A 20,997-nucleotide genomic window follows, 5' to 3' on the forward strand; every position below is an offset into this window, starting at 1 on the left:
GAGGAACTCCGCCTCCTCTAGCGATTCGACGTCCGGGAAGTTCATGTCGCGCCGTGGCCGCCGAAATCGCCACGCGGCCGCGTCGTAAGCGCGCGCCGCCAGCTCCGGGGTGTTGTACGTGCCGAGGGTGAGCCGGAAGCCACCGGCGCGCATCTCGGCGTAGAACCTACCGTTCGGACGCGCTCGGACGCCACGGAAGCCGGACGAGCCTCGACGGCGCGGCGGCATCCCGGCGACGAATGAGCGGAGGCGACGGCGACGTGTGGTTGCGCGCGCACGCGGCGCTTTATAGCACACGAAGCGACGCGCGGCAAGTTTGGCGACAGGTGGCGCGGGGAAGCGGCGGGGCGTGGCACGTGGAAGCGGCATCTACACGTCGCACGCCGGCGGCGGCAGGGCGAGGCACGTGAAGCGGCGGTGACACGTGGCACGGGGAAGGGACACGTGTGGCACGGCGGCGGCGGTGGCCAGTACATGGCGGTGGCGGCGGTGGACACGTGTGGCACGGCGGTGGCGGTGGCCAGTACATGGCGGTGGCGGTGGCACGGCGGCGGCGGTGGCCAGTACGTGGCCTTTTTTTGATTTGAAATAAGGCGGGAACGAATTTTTTTAAAAAAATTGGCCTTTGGTCCCGGTTTGTATTACAAACCGGGACCAAAGGGGGGCCTTTGGTCCCGGTTTGTAATACGAACCGGGACCAAAGGTGGGGCCAGTATAAAAGAAAACACTTCGTCTCCGCGGAGATCAATCCCGCGGAGACGAAGCGCTAGAGCGCCGCCAGGCTGCCCAACTGCCGCGCGCCATCGCCGCCGCCCTCCCGCGCGCCACCACCTCCGCCACCGCGCCCGCCGTCGCCGTCACCACCGCGCCCGCGCCCGCCGCCGCCGTCCACCGCCTCCGTCTCCGCCACCGCGCGCCCGCCGTCGCCGTCGCGCGCGCCCGAGCCACGCCCGCGCCCGCGCCCGCGCCCGCCCACCGCCCGCCCCCGCCACCTGCCGTCCCCGCGGCCGCCTCCTCGCCGTCCGCCGCGCCCCCAGCCGCCACCTCGATCCGCCGGTAAGCGCCGGCGCCGCCCACCCCGCTCTCCTCTTTTTTTTTTAATTGTTAGATTAATTAGTTAATTTGTTAGGTTAATTGTTAGATTAGTTAGTAAAATAGTTAGTGTTAGTGTTAGAAAAATTTGTTAGGTTAATTGTTAGATTAGTAAAATTGTTAGGTTAATTGTTAGATTAGTTAGTAAATAGTTAGTGTTAGTATTAGAAAAATTTGTTAGGTTAATTGTTAGATTAGTAAAATTGTTAGGTTAATTGTTAGATTAGTTAGTAAATAGTTAGTGTTAGTATTAGAAAAATAGTTAGTGTTAGTGTTACAAAAATAGTTAGTGTTTATGAGAGCCGTCGCGCCGGTAACCACTACGCTCGCGATGGCGCCCCCAAAATACGGTAGTGCCGACGCCCCTGCCGGCGCCCCCAAAATAGAGAGTATGTAGTGCCGGCGCCCCCCAAACGGTAGTGCCGGCGCCGACTAACATAAAAGTAGTGAAGTTATTTTTTTTTATGTTAACGTTGATACATATATATATGATTTGTTTTTCGTAGCTACGATGCCGCGACAGCCGCCGCGTCGTGGTAGGACTATTCTAGAGGAGATGCAGCAGATGGGGGAGGTCCGGGACTGGGCTCCGCCGGGGTGGCACTGGGAGGTCTTAGCTTCCGGGGCGCGCACCTTGGTGCGGAATCCGGGTCCCGTCGTCGACCCGGATATTTTGTGGTGGAGGTCTTATGGGCCACGGTCGTTTCAGAGGGAGCCGGCCCCGCCGGAGGAGGTAGCTCAGCGCATTGCAGCGGAGGACGAGCACGTTCGCCGTTACATGTATGCGTTAGACACCATGTATAGGACCGGATGGCGGGTTATGCAGGGATCTCATGTTAGCTATGCTCCCGTTGTTGTTCCGTGGCTTTGGGGGTTCACCCAGCGCGGCTCAGGACCCGGTCGGCGCGGTATAGGACCCGGTCGACGCGGTTGAGAGGTTGTAGTACGTAGTGATTGATGTATTAGGGTTAAATAAACATGAACCCGATCTATGTATGCATGTAACTGCACTATCTGCTTTCAGCACTATATTATCGATCCTTAGTTAAGAACTACATATGTAACTCCATTTTCAGTTTTCTGCATTATCCTTAATTTGATCATATGATGGTTCCTATATATAACTTGCAAGTCGTTGTAGAAAGCATGGACGGATACAGAGACGAAGCCACGAGAAAATTCATGGCTGACCTCATAGCCAACGGTACTCTGGATGATCGCGACGACGGCGTTATTCCAGATGATGGCGGTGACGATGTCACCGCAACTTTTTTGAATGACTCCGGTGAGGGAGCGGAGAATATTGAGCGAACAGAAGATGGCTCCGGAACCATAGTTATCACCCAGGTATATAAATTAAGCCGCTGCTGATCGACTAGATGCATTAACTAATTAAATTGTACTGACGATGAATTATTTCTTTTTTAGCCCTCCGGATCGAGCACTTCTTCTGTAAAGTCGAAGAAGCGAGGCCCGGCCAAAAAGTTGGACGACGGTGTTAGGCACGACATCACCCATATCGCTAAGGATGGTAAACCGATTGCTCCCGAGAACCATGCAAAGTCATTTATAGCTCAATGCGGAGTGCTTGTTAGGGACCACGTCCCGATCACCGTTCGAGAGTGGAACAAACCGAAGGGACTAGTGCTGTCTGCAGAGGAAGAAGCTCAAGGTCTTTATATCGATGATGTAGCCAAAGACAGCATTCTGACCAAGCTCATGGCACATTTCAACATAGTACCTCCAGAGGGGGATGCCGATGAAAAGGCAAAGATGGAGAAGGCAGTCCGCGACTTTGCCAAGAAGAAGATGGCCGAACTATTCAAGAACCACAAGAAAAGATTGCGCGGCCTTATCAAGAAAGACAAGACTCCGGACAGTGAGAAGGTAAAAAATCACTGGGATGAATTCGTGAAGTACAGCACGGAGTCAGAAGAATTTAAGAAAAGGTCGGAAACAAATAAGGCAAATGCTGCGTTGAAGAAATATCACCAAGTTATGGGTCCAGGTGGATACAGGGCTAACCGTCCTAAGTGGCAGGCAGCTGAGGCGGAACCGACCGGGAAAGGGATCAGATTAGGGACACACGGTTGGACCGAACGGTCGAAGGAGTGGTTCTACGGGATTGGGGGAAAGTTGGATCCGAAACGGGGAAGTGCATCTATAAGAAAGCTCATCTGAAGCATCCCATTGAAGCCCTGGAACAAGCACATAAGGATGTGGAGGAGGGGAAGTTCCAGCCCGAAAGAGAGAACGATGAGCTGACACGCGCCCTTGGGAACAAAGAACACGGCGGACGAACACGGGGCACAGAAGGCTCCGTTCCGTGGAAGTATGGCTTTCCTGCGGAAAGGAAGAGATTTCCTGATAAAAGCCATGAGAGGAGAAAGGCAAGGGAAACAGACCGCCTAGCGTCCTTAGAGGATTCTATGAGCACCATGAAAGCCCAATTAACCATAGTAACCCAAGTACTTACATCCCAGATGGCTCAGGGGCAGGCTGTAGATCCTGCATTGCTCAATGCTATCGTCCCGCTGCAATCTCAACACCGGAAAAGCAGCGTGGCTTCCACTCAGCAGGTGGTTAATGATGATGATGACCAGGTGGTCGAGCCTCCTCGCTACCCCCCCGTGGATGATCTCACTGAGAGCCGTCCTTGTGAGCTGCATGTTAAAGTTTTCAACCTATCGTTCAAGGCGGCGGTCGGCATCCTCTTACCTACAAGGACTTACCATTGCCGTCCGGTCCAAGACGACTTCGCTGTTGTGATGGTGGATGAAGTGTTGAGAGATTATGAGGAGTTGGTGCTTGAGCACCCTGCAGGTGAAGATGGGGAAATCAAAGAACTGGGAGAAGCCCGCAGAACCACCGTGCAATGGCGGAAGGAGAACATTGTGTTTCCAGGTGAGAAGCCACCAAGCAGGCCACCTCGTCCGCCTCCTCCGCCACCTACGCAGTCTCCTCCGCGTGATGATTCTCCTATGCGCGATGATGATTCCCCTGTGCATGAGCAGTCTCCTCCGCGTGACAATACTCCGCCGCCTCCTCCTCCTCCTCCTCAGGAGACTCCGCCGCCTCCACCTAAGCAAAAGAGGAAGCTAACCGCGGCACCTCCTACAGCTCCGAAGAGATCATCAACTCCGATGAGGGCACAGACTCCAGAGTTGTTACCACATGAGCAGACTGATGAGCACAATGCGTTTCTTGGGCCGAAGAAGACGTTTATTGCACCACATACAATGAAGCACTTTGCCGAGACGAGAATAAAGAGAGCTGAGCCGAGAAGTGATTATGACCGCTCTCTTGGACAGTCCTCTAGAGCGAGCAAAGCGAAAAAAGTCGCCCAGCTTGGACAACAGGGAAATCAGTCCATACCCCACTTCGTCGTGCAGTCCTATGATGATCCAGAGACGGCATCGATGATCGAACAGGAGGCTAGACGTCAGGGCGCAGATGTTCAGTACGAAGATTACTATCCAACGGCTGAAGTCGTAAACAAGTATAGATACGGACATGATCTCGTCAAACCTGGCGAGCTCGCGCGTCTAGGGACTCAGATGCGAAGGTTGCATGAATGGTACCTGAAAGCCTGTCGAAGAGGTGATCGCTACCTCACGGTGTATCTTAGAGATGAGCATTACTTCCGGGGGCGGGAGGAGATAAACCTTGAGTTAGAAGAACTGTTTCAGTTATTCAATCAAGACGCCCTCGACAAAGCTGTCATCAGTTGCTACTGCTCGTAAGTGATTTATTTATGTAATTAAGTCTGTAGCTCAGCTCATTCATTTGCACTAACAATTATCCTCACTATATTCTTTGTGTACGCTATATATTAATTATGCAGAATGAAGAAGCTCGAATGCAAAAGAGGTAAGCTCCATGACATCGGGTTCATTGACCCAAACACAGTTCATGAAGTCACGGTTCGACAGTACCCCAAGGACACAGAGGACAACATGCTACTGTTTTTACAGAAGCAAGCAAACAAAGAGGATATATACTTTCCCTACAACTTCAAGTGAGTGTTATAACATACATTATGCTTGTGCAGCTTCCACTTTATTCTCGTAATCATTGAGCTATGCTTGTGCAGCTTCCACTTTATTCTCCCAATCATTGATCTTAAGAAAGGAGTCGTAAATGTCATGGACTCGAAACGTAAAGAACATGCGGAATGGGCGGACATGGCTGCCATCCTCCAGAGGTAATTTCAATCAATTTCGTATCGGCATCTTCATCTGTTCTAATTCGACGATATCATCAACTAATCAATAACTCATTTACTCATTTTTTCTTTGCCGGGCAGGGCTTGGAAACAGTTCATCAATACTGTTCCGGGTAAATGGAAACCGGAGCTTACATTTAAAGATTACCCTGTAAGTAGTACTATATATATAGCTATGTCCGTGAATCTCTTTGATATTTTCTTTCAATACGATGCTTGATTATTCGTTTGATCGAACTATTTTTTCGTAAAGTGTATGAGGCAGGAATCCGGGAATAACTTATGTGGATACTACGTCTGCGACTTCATTCGTGAGATGGCAAGTCACAGGGATGCGGAGGACGCTATACACCACACTCGTGTACGTGAACAATATTTCACAATTAATCTTATTACCATCAATTGTATTGAGTTCCATTCATATATATTGATCTCCTTTTTTTAATATAGATGATACGCCTGCGGGACTCTCTCATAACGGAGGATCGCATACGAGCAATTCAAGAGGAACTCGCGGGATTCTTTCTTAACGAGGCCCTTGCCCCAAATGGAGAGTACTATCGGCAGTTCGTAGATCTTGAACGACGTAGTGGTCACGCATTATTGTGGGAATAGATTTAGTAAAGAGGTCCGACTTTATATTATAAATATGCATACATTACATGTACCGTTGACGATGTCTATATATATTCATGACGATTTTTTGTGGTTTCTTGAATGATATATATGCATTGCTGAAACTCTGCCGCGGCAGAGAAACGCCCTGTTTCTCTGCCGCGGCAGAGAAACGCTGCTCCACCCTAAACCTGTGCCGCGGCAGAGAAATAGCAATTCTCTGCCGCGGCAGAGAAACCTAGGCCCGGTTCGTACCACGAACCGGGACCAAAGGCCTTCCACCGCGAGCGCCCTGGCCGCACCACGTGGCGCGGCCTTTAGGCCCGGTGCAACTTTGAACCGGGACTAAAGGGGGGACCCTTTAGTCCCGCCTAATTGGTCCCGGTTTGGAAACCGGGACTAAAGGCCCAAATGGACCGGGCCTATAGCCCCGTTTTCCACTAGTGAGGCTAACTTCTGATGAGCGGAGCGAGGCCCGTCACCGGTAGGCTCACAACATGGGGAGCCGCTTGTCGGTACTGATCGTTATCACCGCCTATTTATACGTCTTGTAAGCCACCGGCTAGGGTTAATCGCTTCATACGATAACCCACGGCGCTTGTAAACACTCTCTGCTATAGTAAAGTTTTGCGCCCGTCGTTTTTACCTCTTTGGAGAGGGTTTTCCACGTTAAAATCATGTTTGTTAATTATTTCCTTTTCGTTCTTCGTTATTGCCTATCGCGTTTGTAACAAATAAACTTGTGAAGATATGAAAATATAGCTCGCGTCTAAGACATACTACGCTAAGCAAGGGTTGAAACGAAAATACTACTGAAAACCGCACACTAATTCTTGAGCGATGAGTTACTGCACACTAGTTCCATGGTGGTCGCTGCAATTTTGGGAGGCTAAAGGAGAACAAGGAGGACGTCTTGATATTTCTGGGCGAGTGCTTCCTTTGCTTGGGAGCGAGCGGTGGAGAGGAGGTTGGGAAACCAGTTCAGTTTGGAGCACGAGTGTCCGTCGCTGCTGCAAATTTTGTTGATAATTAAATGTTTTTTATGGACATATATCCTCTTTTGTTATCTATATTTCTTTAGATAAAAAATTTAGGGTATTTCTTCAGATACATTTGCCCAATATAATAGTGTCAGCTGGTGGCATCATCGGCATATTCACTTTTGGCTACACCACATGCTAGATCTGGGACAAAAAGTTGAGATAAGGGCAGGTATGAGCCATTTCCTCTCACACAATGATAGCCAATTTAAACTAAATGTTATTGTATTTCTATTTAGCAACACACAGATCTTTTCGAGTATTAGGATTTTTTATACTTTTAGATAAACAAAGACCTAATTTTTTTAAAGCAATGTTGAAGACATCGAGACTGTTGCTCGATCAATCAAGTGGAAATTATATAAACCATACACTGTTGTGCATCAACTTATATGATATACGTATATGATATACGGTATATCATTACCTCTCAGATGATCAGCTCTGCCCTTCTGAGATGCTTTGAACAAAAGGAACACGGAGTAACTTGGCACGTGCAGGATCTTAGAAGATCAGAAGAACAATATTCAGCAACCCTTAAACTGAAGGCTGCCAAATAAATATTAATTCACTTTCATTTCGCTTGATAGAAGTAGTTGATGTTACTTGTAATGTGGCCAAGAAGTAAATAAATGAGAAATAACGGAAAAAAGTACCTGGTGGAAGAATATTGCACTGTATGTGGGTAATATGAATGTCAACAGATGATCGATCTGTACAACTAGATTTACTAATCTCAATAGTCGGAGCAGTGAATGACCTTTTCTTGTGTATTTGGTGGAACTGACAACTAGAAAAACAAGAAAATTAAAAACTTGAGGAAACAACAAACGGGAGAAGCAAATATGTTTTGTTATTTTTGAGTATTTATCAGTGGAAAAGGAAATTAGGTCTATATGTAGCTACAATACAACTGAAGGCATAATGAAAAACAAAAGTGGTCGCAGGAGAAATAAATGGCTGGGAAGAAGATTGGTGGAGGGCGAGGGGTTTCAACGGTTGCCCTTTATATATATATATATATATATATATATATATATATATATAGCAAGACTATTCTCGAACCCCCCTTAAGAGTGGTTCTAGAATAGCTTCTAGAACCCCCCTTGGATGTTATAGACTAGTTATTCTACAACCCATCTCTAAAGACCTTCTAAACCCGACACAACCACCCAATCCCACCCCACCTTCCGCCAGCCCAACCCACCCACCTCCCGCCAACCCCACCCCACCTAGCTACCTCCCGCCAACCCCACCCCTCCTCTAGACGACCCCAAACCACCTCACCGCTCGTCGACCTCACCCTACATCTCGTCGACCCTACCCCACAACCACCACCCTCCAACCCCACACCCCCAACTTTCGAAGATCCCGCCCACACCACCTCTCGACGACCCCACCCTACCTTACCTCCCACCGACTCCAACCCGCCTACTGTCAAACCCATGCCACATCCCGTCGACCTCATTTTTGAAAGTTCGCTTCATTTTTTGGAAGTTCGCTTCATTTTTCAAAAGTTCACTTCATTTTTTGGGAAGTTCACTTCATTTTTCGGAAGTTCATTTTACTTTTTTCGGAAGTTCACTTCATTTTTTGAGAAGTTCACTTCATTTTTCGGAAGTTTACTTTACTTTTTTTGGAAGTTCACTTCATTTTTTGGGAAGTTCACTTCATTTTTCGGAAGTTCACTTTACTTTTTTCGGAAGTTCACTTCATTTTTTTGGGAAGTTCACTTCATTTTTCGGAAGTTCACTTTACTTTTTTCGGAAGTTCACTTCATGTTTTTGGGAAGTTCACTTCATTTTTGGGAAGTTTACTTTACTTTTTTTGAAAGTTCACTTCATTTTTTGGGAAGTTCACTTCATTTTTCGGAAGTTCACTTTACTTTTTATTTGAAGTTCACTTTACTTTTTCTGGAAGTTCACATCATTTTTCGAAAGTTCACATTATGTTTTGTCAAACAAGCCGAAATACTTTTTTGTCAAAATTCACTTAGGTTAAAACGGTAGTTCTCTTTGTACACTGCGAGGAAGTTCATTTGGCACCACGTAGAAGTTCACCTTTTTACACGCCGAGAAAATTACTTTGTACCGCGTGAAAGTTCACTTTCCATCTCATGGAAGTTCAGTTTAAAATACGCCGTACAATTACATTTTGTTGAAATTCACTTTGGTCAAAATGACAGTTCACTTTGTAACGTCCCGAAGTTCACATTGTACCTCGAGGAAGTTCACTGTTAACATGCCCGCAAATTACCTTTTGCGAAAATTCAATTTAGTTAAAACGGAAGTTCACATTTTACCAAATGGAAGTTCAATTGGTATCGCGCGACTTTAAACATGAAGGAAAATTACTTTTTGACGAAACTCACTATGCCCAAAACTGAGTTCACCTTGTACCGCACGAAAGTCCATTTTGAACGTGCTAGAAGTTCAATTCAATCAAGTTGGAAATTTCCTTCTGTCAAAGTTCATTTTGATTAGGGTGGAAGTTCACTTTGAACCGTGTGAGAAGTTTATTTTGAACATGCCCGAAACTTTTATATCGCGACCTGAAGTTCACTAACAGACATCAGGAAGTTCACTTCTACATTTGGGGGCAGTTTAGGTACTTTATTTTCCTGGGCGGAAATCATACTCATAGAAATCATCCTCGTGGCATCCGATTTGCGCAAATCGACCGGCATCACATGCAATTAGCAATAATATAACTATACTAAATACTCTGTCGCATACCCATGCCACAAAAAACAACCTAGCTGAGCCAATTACAAAATGTTCCTGTATCGGTGTCATCTCTGATTTTGGGTATTTCTAAAAGTAATATTAAACTATTTAAACTTTGGAAACATGTTCATCATGAAAAAGTTACCCCTATTCATTAATTTTCCAATAGTCATACCATTTGCAACATTCGGACAAGCGGTTTGGAAATAATCTTAGAAACATTTTGCGAAAAACAAATAAGCTCGGAAAATGAAATCATGTATTTTCAAAACTGCTCTTAAACCGTGAGGAATTTGGAACAATATTCAACACAAAAAAGTTGCGCCTAGTCACCTTCTTTCCAACGGCATATCATTTACATCAATTGGAGTTCTAGTTTGAAAAACAAATACAAAAAACTGTACAAAAAATTACAAATTTGAAAAAACTTCGTTTTGTATATTTTAAATAGGTTTTAAATAGTACAGAATTTGGAAAAAGAGTAAACATAAAAAGGTTGTGTAATTTTCATATCTTTCCAACGGTATATCATATACATCAATCCGATAAGTGGTTTGGAAAAATTACGCAAACAACTACACGAAAATACTGAAATCTCCTAAATTGCACTTTTGTATATTTGAAAATTATTTTAAACCGTACAGAATTTGCGAAAAGTTTAAAAGAATCAAAGTTGCAAAGTTTCAATACGAATCCAACGGTATATCATATGAATCATTCTGATAAGCAGTTTGATAATCAATACAAAAACAATCTCCGCGGAAACATGCAATTTTGCTGTCCGTCAGGAAGTTCACATGCTGAGAAGTGGGAGTTCACTTGAACATTCGGGGCAGTTGAGGTACTTTATTTTCCTAGGTGGAAATCGTACGCATAGAAATCATCCTCACAGCATCCGGTTGCGCAAATCGACTAGCTCCACATGCAATTAGCAATAATATAATTATACTAAATACTCCTTCACATAGCCATGTCACAAATAAGCAACCTAGTTGACCCAATTAAAAATGTTCCGGTATCGGTTGCATCTCTAATTTCACGTATTTCTAAAATTAAGATTAAATTATTTAGAATTTGAAAAAATATTTAACATGAAAAAGTTGTGCATATTCATTAGTTTTCAAACGCCATATCATTTGCAGCATTCGGAGAAGCGATTTCAAAATAATCATATAAACATTGTGCGAAAAACAAATAAGCTCGGAAAAACGAAATCATGTATTTTCAAAACTGCTCTTAAACTGTGAAGTATTTGGAAAAATATTTAACATGAAAAAGTTGCGCCTAGTCAACAGCTTTCCAATGGCATATCATTTACCTAAATCCGAGGTATAGTTTGAAAAAAAGATACAAAAATCTGTACGAAAAATGGGAAATCTGAAAACATTCGTTTTGTATATTTAAAATTGGTTTTAAATCATACAGAATTGGGAAAAAAGTTCAACATAAATATGTTGCGAAATTTTCATATCTTTCCAACGGTATATCATATACATCAATCCGATAAGCGGTTTGTGAAAAATTAAGCAAACAACTACGTTAAAATACAGAAATCTGCTAAAATGTACTTTGTATATTTGAAATTAGTTATAAACCATACAGAATTCGTGAAAAGTTTGAACATACCAAAGATGCGAAATTTCCCTACGAATCCAACGGTATATCATATGAATCATTCCGATAAACGGTTTGAAAATCAACCCCAAAACACTGTTCACCGAGACATGCAATTCTGATGTCCGTCAGGAAGTTCACATGCAGAGAAGGAGGAGTTCACTTCTAGAAAGTGGGAAGTTCAAAAAGGGTTCGAGAATAGTTATTCTCGAACTGGTTCGACAATAGCAGACCTATATATATATACACTATTCCGCAACCAATGCTCGGAATATTATTTTGAGCACCGTTCGGCTCTATAGGAGAGATTGGCCGGAAAAACCGAACAAAACAACCTTGTTGCCCGGGGGAACACACCGCCCGCATCCCTGGCTTCCGGCTGTCGTCGTGCCCCCCGGCCTCCTACCGCCGGCGAGCCACCGGCCTCCCGCCGTGGCCTTGCCGTCGCCACCCCACATCCCTTCCGTCGGAGCCGTCAATTCCCCGCGTCGCCCTATTCCCTTGTTCTCTGCGCGCTCGAATTCCTGGCTATGGCACGCCTCTCCCCCAGCTCCGGCGCGGCCACAAGCCAATCCCCAGACCGCTCTTCCTAAAGCCCACCCACTCCCGCTGCCGGTAACCTCCTGCCGGCCGTACGCTACTAGACCGTCGTAGCGGCGCGCTACCAGGCTACCGCCTCCGCACGATGCCGGCCGTCGCATCGTCACGCTGCCCTGCAGGCTGCCGCTCACACGCGTTGTACAGCCGCTGCATCTAGCGCAGCTCCTACTGCGCCCGTCCCCGGCGGCTGCCTCCGCACGCTGCTTGGTCGCTGCATTCACGCCATACGTTGGTTTCCAGTTTCGCCGTCAGATGCGATGCCAAGCAGTGCCCACGCGCCAAGCAGCAGCTGCTTCGATCTCTCTACGCGAGCATCGCCTATGCTGTTCCTGCTCTCACTGCCTTTACTCCGCATTCACGTGTTGCTGCTAGCTGCTCTCACTGCGGCTCTCTCTCTTTTCTATTATGTTCTGCAGGTTTAGACAGATTGAAAAGATAAATGCATATGAGAAGAGAAGCGAACGGGGTAGATTCTTCTTGCCGTGCACAGCTAGTAATTGTGCGACATGTTTAGGTGAAAATATATTGATGAAAAGCATCGGCTTTACCTCTGATTATTCAGTGTAAGAATGCTTCATCCTCCCTCTGTTTCTTGTTCAATCCTTCACGTTCAAAGTACAACTTACTGAAACTAGGAAGTACGAGCGTGGGGTTAGGTAAGTACAGATGATATTCAAAACTGAATGTGCCGACTGATACAAAATGTTTAAATTAAAGCAATACACTCGTATCATCTTTGTAGTTCAATCGCACAAACTGAGCAGTTCAATTGCTATTTTTGACAAATTCAGTTGTCTATACTCAGAAGTTTGCTTCATCCCCATCGAAAAAGTTCACTTCTTTGTGCTTTGATCTTCTCAGTTTGCAGGATTCTACTCTAATTGAAAACACATTGTGTTGGTTTCGGTTGCACAAGATGGAGAACAAATTGATAGAATAGTTTTCTTTCTTAATCTAACTACTCCTATGTACTATTTTCCTTTTTCTCCATATGGCTTTGCTCATGTGCTGGTTCAGAGCTGGTGCGCCGAACGTGTTTGTTAACAGGTCCATGAGAAACTAATGAATTCGCCTTCTTCAGACTTCGTTTTGGTGTGTGACGACCAGAGAAGCATGCCACTATTTGGCTGCTCATAGCGGGGTCTCTAGAGTGTTGCAGGTGTGCGTGTCAATGAGTATGCCATCCAGGGTCATTGACTCGCCTGTGTTGAGATAATTAATTGATGCTGATGCACTCCACCCGCAGCAGATTCAATATACTAGGTTCCTTTGTTCGGAGCAGTACAAAAGAGGAGTAAAAAAATAAAACTATCTTTTATCAAAGTTTATTTTGTAAGTCCCTGAAAAATTCGACCAACAATTTAGTGTCAAAATTCTAAAACATGCAGATTGTTCGGTGCGATTCGCGAACCGGGTTAAAAGTTCATTCTAGCCTTTGTTGCTTTCCTTCTCTTTTTCACTAATTTATGATAGATTGATAGGCAGTTCAACCTTCATAGGGCAGGCCGTTCAACCATAACGGTTAGGAAGTTCAACTTTAACAGGCGTGCATGCCAACCTTGAAGGTAGGTAGTTCAACCTTTCGCAAAACCACTTCTAGAAGTGAAGGCTCATGTCATGGGTAGTCCAATGCTCTGTTTTTTGTGGGGCAAAGATTTATTGTGAAAATCTCATTGTTTTGATCACCGAACATCTTAAATCGTAGGCACCAAAATATTTATATAGTAGAGAGTTTGTGTCTAATTTCATTACTAATGTATTTCATAATAAATAAATGGATTTTACCCATCAAATTGAAGTCGCCATCTCACAAAGAACACCGGAGATATGATTGTAAAACTTTTAAAATTAGATTGATAGGGCAGTCAGTTCAACCTTCACAGCGGCAGGAAGTTTAATCATAACGGGTAGGCAGTTCAACCTTGACAGGCGCGCAGGTCAACCTTGCAGGTAGGCAGTTCAACATTTCGTAAAACCACGTCGGGAAGTTCAAGCTCATTGCACGAGCAGTGCAAGCTCATGTCACCGGACAGTTCAATGCTCTGTTTTTTGCGGGGCGGAAATCTATTGTGCAAATCTCATCGTTTTGATCACCGACCACCTCAATCATTGGCACTAAAAGCTTTATATGGTAGAGTATGAGTCTAATTTAATTACCTATTGTATTTCACAGCAAATCAAGGGATTTAACCTATCAAATTCAAGCCATCATATCGCAAAAAAACACCGAAAACATGATTTTAAAACTTCTAAAATTAGTTTTAAACCGTACGGATTTGGGGCAAATGTTAGATACAAAAAAGATGCGCCTTATTGACACCTTTCCAATGATATATCATTCTCATTTTTTGAATTTATCATTTGAGAATTGCGGGAAAATCCGTTGGTGCCCCGTCACTCCAAAAACAGCGTCGGGCAGTTCAACCTAATAGCATGAGAAGTGCAAACGCATGTCACCGGGCAGTTCAATACTCTGTTTTTTGCGGGGCGGAAATCTATTGTGCAAATCTCGTCGTTTTGATCACCGAACACCTCAATCGTTGGCACCAAAAGCTTTATATGGTAGAGTATGAGTCTAATTTAATTACCTATTGTATTTCACAGCAAATCAAGGGATTTAACCTATCAAATTCAAGCCATCATATCGCAAAAAAACACCGAAAACATGATTTTAAAACTTCTAAAATTAGTTTTAAACCGTACGGATTTGGGGCAAATGTTAGATACAAAAAAGATGCGCCTTATTGACACCTTTCCAATGATATATCATTCTCATTTTTTGAATTTATCATTTGAGAATTGCGGGAAAATCCTTTGGTGCCCCGTCACTCCAAAAACAGCGGCGGGCAGTTCAACCTAATAGCATGAGAAGTGCAAGCGCGTGTCACCGGGCAGTTCAATACTCTGTTTTTTGCGGGGCGGAAATCTATTGTGCAAATCTCGTCGTTTTGATCACCGAACACCTCAATCGTTGGCACCAAAAGCTTTATATGGTAGAGTATGAGTCTAATTTAAATACCCATTGCATTTCACAGCAAATCAAGGGATTTAACCCATCAAATTCAAGCCATCATATCGCAAAAGAACACCGAAAACATGATTTTAAAACTTCTAAAATTAGTTTTAAACCGTACGGATTTGGGACAAATGTTAGATACAAAAAAGATGCGCCTTGTTGACACCTTTCCAATGATATATAATTGTCATTGTTTGAATTTATCAAGTGAGAATTGGGGGAAAATCATTTGGTGCCCCGTCACTCCAAAAACAACATCGGGCAGATCAACCTCATAGCACGAGAAGTGCAAGCGCATGTCACCGGGAAGTTCAATACTCTGTTTTTTGCGGGTCGGAAATCTATTGTACAAATCTCATCGTTTTAATCACCGAACACCTCAATCGTTGGCACCAAAAGCTTTATATCATAGAGTATGAGTCTAATTTAAATACCTATTGCATTTCACAGCAAATCAAGGGATTTAACCCATCAAATTCAAGCCATCATATCGCAAAAGAACACCGAAAACATGATTTTAAAACTTCTAAAATTAGTTTTAAACCGTACGGATTTGGGACAAATGTTAGATACAAAAAAGATGCGCCTTGTTGACACCTTTCCAATGATATAATTGTCATTGTTTGAATTTATCAAGTGAGAATTGCGGGAAAATCATTTGGTGTCCCATCACTCCAAAAACAGCATCGGGCAGTTCAACCTCATAGCACGAGAAGTGCAAGCGCATGTCACCGGGCAGTTCAATACTCTGTTGTTTGCGGGGCGGAAATCTATTATGCAAATCTCATCGTTTTAATCACCGAACACCTCAATCGTTGGCACCAAAAGCTTTATATCATAGAGTATGAGTCTAATTTAAATACCTATTGCATTTCACAACAAATCAAGGGATTTAACCCATCAAATTCAAGTCATCATATCACAAAAGAACACAGAAAACATGATTTTAAAACTTCTAAAATTAGTTTTAAACCGTACGGATTTGGGGCAAATTTTAGATACAAAAAAGATGCGCCTTGTTGATACCTTTCCAATGATATATCATTCTCATTTTTTGAATTTATCATTTGAGAATTGCGGGAAAATCCTTTGGTGTCCCGTCCCTCCAAAAACAGCGTCGGGCAGTTCAACCTCATAGCACGAGAAGTGTAAGCGCGTGTCACCGGACAGTTCTATACTCTGTTTTTGCGGGGCGGAAATCTATTGTGCAAATCTCATCGTTTTGATCACTGAACACCTCAATCGTTGGCAACCAAAGCTTTATATGGTAGAGTATGAGTCTAATTTAATTACTTATTGCATTTCACAATAAATCAAGGGATTTAACCCATCAAATTCAAGTCATCATATCGCAAAAGAACACCGAAAATATGATTTTAAAACTTATAAAATTAGTTTTAAACCGTACGGATTTGGGGCAAATGTTAGATACAAAAAAGATGCGCCTTGTTGACACCTTTCCAATGATATATCATTCTCATTTTTTGAATTTATCATTTGAGAATTGCGGGAAAATCCTTTGGTGCCCCGTCACTCCAAAAACAGCGTCGGGCAGTTCAACCTCATAGCACGAGAAGTGCAAGCGCGTGTCACCGGGCAGTTCTATACTCTGTTTCTTGCGGGGCGGAAATCTATTGTGCAAATCTCATCGTTTTGATCACCGAACACCTCAATCGTTGGCACCAAAAGCTTTATATGGTAGAGTATGAGTCTAATTTAATTACCTATTGCATTTCACAACAAATCAAGGGATTTAACCCATCAAATTCAAGTCATCATATCGCAAAAGAACACCGAAAACAGGATTTTAAAACTTAAAAAATTAGTTTTAAATCGTACGGATTTGGGGCAATTGTTAGATACAAAAAAGATGCGCCTTGTTGACACATTTCCAATGATATATCATTCTCATTTTTTGAATTTATCATTTGAGAATTGCGGGAAAATCCTTTGGTGCCCCGTCACTCCAAAAACAGCGTCGGGCAGTTCAACATCATAGCACGAGAAGTGCAATCGCGTGTCACCGGGCAGTTCAATCCTCTGTTTTTTGCGGGACGAAAATCTATTGTGTAAATCTCATCGTTTTGATCACCGATCACCTCAATCGTTGGTACCAAAAGCTTTATATGGTAGAGTATGAGTCTAATTTAATTACCTATTGCATTTAACAACAAATCAAGGGATTTAACCCATCAAATTCAAGTCATCATATCGCAAAGAACACCGACAACATGATTTTAAAACTTCTAAAATTTGTTTAAACCGTACGAATTTGGGGCAAATGTTAGATACAAAAAAAGATGCGCCTTGTTGACACATTTCCAATGATATATCATTCTCATTTTTTGAATTTATCATTTGAGAATTGCGGGAAAATCCTTTGGTGCCCCATCACTCAAAAAACAGCGTCTGGCAGTTCAACCTCATAGCACGAGAAGTGCAAGGGCATGTCATCGGGCAGTTCAATACTCTGTTTTTTGAAATTCAATGCGTGTGGAATTTGAAAAAATCTTAAAACATGAAAAGGTTGAGTTTGCTCTGTAGCTTTCCAATGACATATCATCTGCATCATTCCGACAAACGGTTGAAAAAATTGATAGAAATTACCGTCCGCCCATTTTTTAATATGTTCGGATTATTGTATTTTCAAAATTATTCAAAAACTATGTCGAATTTCAAAAACTTAAAACATGAAAAATTTGCAAAATTTCATTATCTATCCAACGGTATATCATTTGCATCATTTGGAGAAGGGGTTCGAAAACCGGAGTAAAAATTTGTTTTCTAGCCATATAGGAACGTTTCGTATATTCAAAATTAAATTGAAACCATGCAAAATCTGCGAAAAGTGTAAACATAAAAAAGTTGTGGTTTTCCATTACCTATCCAACCGTATATCATTTGCATAATTCCGATAAACGGTTGAAACTTTTTTTCGAAATTACCCTTCGCCTGTTTTTTTAATACGTCCGGATTTCGGTATTATCAAAATTATTCAAAAACTGTTGGGAATTTCACAAAACTCAAAACATGAAAAAGATGCGAAATTTCAATATCTATCCAACGGTATATCATTTGCACCATTTGGATGAGCGGTTCGAAAATCGTACTAAAAGTTCTTTTTGTGGCCACATAGAAATGTTTCGTATTTTCAAAATTAAATTTAAACCGTGAAGAATCTGCAAAAAGTGTAAACATGAAAAAGTTACGGTTTTTCATTATCTATCCAACGGTATATCATTTCACAATTTCGACAAAAGGTTGAGAAATTTGATGTAGAATCAGTAGCTCCAACCCCTGTTATCCAGGAAGTTCAACCCTGTGTACAGGAAAGTTCAACTCGGTGCTCAGAATATTATTCTGCAACTGGTTGGATAGATAATGAAAAGAATATATATATATATATATATATATATATGTATATAAGAAAAAGGAAACGTCAATCAGACCAATGATGGGATGCTTGTTTACAGAAACAAGTAAAGAATGAACTTTGCTCTTTCATAAAGGTTAAAGGAAGGAACCGAGTCATGAATGAATAAAGAAGAAAGGGATAACTTGCCATGTGGATCCATGCCAAAAAGACATTATCTGAACTGTAATTTTTCCTACTATTTTTTTGTTTGCCTATGGTATAAACAAGGGGGCGGGATCCGGGCGCATGGGCCGGGAGAGAGAGCGCTGGCCAGAGATAACCAACCTGCCCTTCGATTTGGTAGCGTCTGCATCCCTTCAGAGTGACGGGGGCAGGCTCTCCTCACCCTTTGACTGACGCACCTGCACCGCCGCCTCACCGCCCGCGCCCCGCCTCACCGTGATGGATGTCCTGGTTCACACAGGGTCACAGGCTGCAGCAAGAAAGATGAGGGAACCGGCCTCAGAGGGAATGGGTGGACGAAATTAATGGCAATTTGGGGATTAGAGAGGAGTCGGCGGCGATGCTCGACGTGGACGTCCGCGACCACACCTCATCAACTACATGTTCCGCACGACCTCGATGCTGGCCGATGTTCTTTGCCTCCTCGCCGGCGCCGCTCCTCCCCCCTCCCCTGCTGCTCTCCTCCAGCGCCACTACTCCACTCTGCCCTCGTGACGGCCGTAGCTGGACGCCGGCGTCCGCGACCACACCGGCTGCACCTCGCCAGCAGCTTGTCTCGCTGCCCCTCGTCCATGCCAACGACGGCGCCGCCACCCAGCTCCCTACCGATGACCAAGCCCATGGCGGGGCTAGTGTTTCGTAGGCGCACGTAGGGCCGCGGCCGAGCAGCGCAGTGGCGGGGAATCGAAAGAGGAGTAGGAGGCGGCGGCTCGGATGTGCCCACGGAGGGGAGAGGTGGGGAATGAGAGGTGGGAGCATGGTCGGCTCGGGAGCAACGAAGCGGTAAGCGGCTGGGCGCACCGCTTTGACCATCTAACAATGCTACAGCCACGCTGAAGGAAGCCAGAAAAAACTGCATATGTGTTTTCCATCCTATATAAAAATCTTAGAGAGCACCAAATGTGCACATAGGAAAATAACTGCGGGAATGAAACTACCAAGCCCATACGTGTCAACACCACAGTAATTCAGAAATAGACCTCAAAATTATGACAAAATAGATGTTGGTTGCCGGTTAGTATAGTACATATTCAGCTCTGTGATTCCATGGTTGTGGGTTTACTTTTTCAACTCTGCACTCTTGTACCGCTAGGTAATCGCTGTGGTTGATGATACGAATCAGTCTATGGCTACCTAGTGGTCCTATAATTGGATGTTTGCGCATTCCTAAACATGCACGTGAGGATAACATAATTTGGTGCGACATTAGGCTTTGTGGAAGTTTTGAAGTAAACGGGGAAAGGGAAGAGGATTGCAAGATAAGAAATGATGTCTCAAATCTTGTGTGCTGAATCTATAGTCTATCTTTTACATAGCACATTTTATTGTCACAGACAAGGAAACGCTGTCCTTTAATCTTGTGCATTACTCACAAGTGAATTCAAATAAAAGCATTACCTTTACTGTGGAAGTGCACAATTTATTAATGCGCTCATGCCTTTAGCTTGGTATAGTCTGCCATCCGGTACCATGGCGTTTCAAGCAAGCTATACTCTGAAAATTAAACAAGCCAAAGAACATGGCTGGGCCATAATTTTATTTGCAAATCAGAAACCTTTTTGCACGGAAGAATTCATCTCTGGTATTCAATAACAGTTGCAGACCATGAAAAAAATCAACAAACTTGTGAGGCTTTAACATATGTGTGCAGAAAACAGTGTTTTTGTTGTTTATCACTGATGCAATTAGGACCTTCTCGAGAAATCCTCGGTCCTTGGCTCAATAAATTTCTGAATTGATCACTTTCTTCTTTTTTGTTTTGACGGATAATTGTTCACTTTCTCAGAGAACAAAACAGTGTAATGGCGCAGGAAAAGATGCCACTGATGACGGGGAAGGGAGGCCATCAGAATACACGGGCGCTGAAGTTGATCCCTCCACTAAGGGGTAGCTGCAAGGTGAATGTTGATGTGATAATATGATTTATTTATTTATTTACAGGAGTAGCACGTGATTTCAAAAAATTTCAAAAGTATGACTTGGTCGGATGTCAGCTGACCAACTGGTCAGCTACCGGCCGATCGGCCAACTACCGGCTTTGCAGGTGGCAGCGCAGGCCGAGCAGCCGACAGCCCCCTGTCGGCCACCAGCATGCCGATCGGTCGGTTGTGGCCAGACCATGCATGGCATGACCTGCCGGCCCGCAGACGCTCCCCCGGCCGCTGGCCTTTCTTCTTCCTCCTTCCTTCATCTCTTCCCTGTTCAACGGAGCAGCAAGAACAGCTCGCAAAAACTTCACCATTTTCTCAGATTTCCACTGATTTAACCACCAAAACTTCACCATTTTGCTGCTATTAGTTGAGGGAAGTCTGATCTACAGATGGGTTAGGATTTGGAGGCGATTGGTGGTGCTGTTTAGCAGCAATGGTGATGAAGTGGTGGAGGTTGGTGGTGGTGTAAGGGGCTGAGCTGCTGGTGCGGGTTGGTGCTGGTGCTGAGCTGCTGCGTGCTGTTGGCGCTGCTGCTGTTGG

This window comes from Lolium rigidum, chromosome 4, assembly GCF_022539505.1.
Source record: "Lolium rigidum isolate FL_2022 chromosome 4, APGP_CSIRO_Lrig_0.1, whole genome shotgun sequence".
NCBI classification, from domain to species: Eukaryota; Viridiplantae; Streptophyta; class Magnoliopsida; order Poales; family Poaceae; genus Lolium; species Lolium rigidum.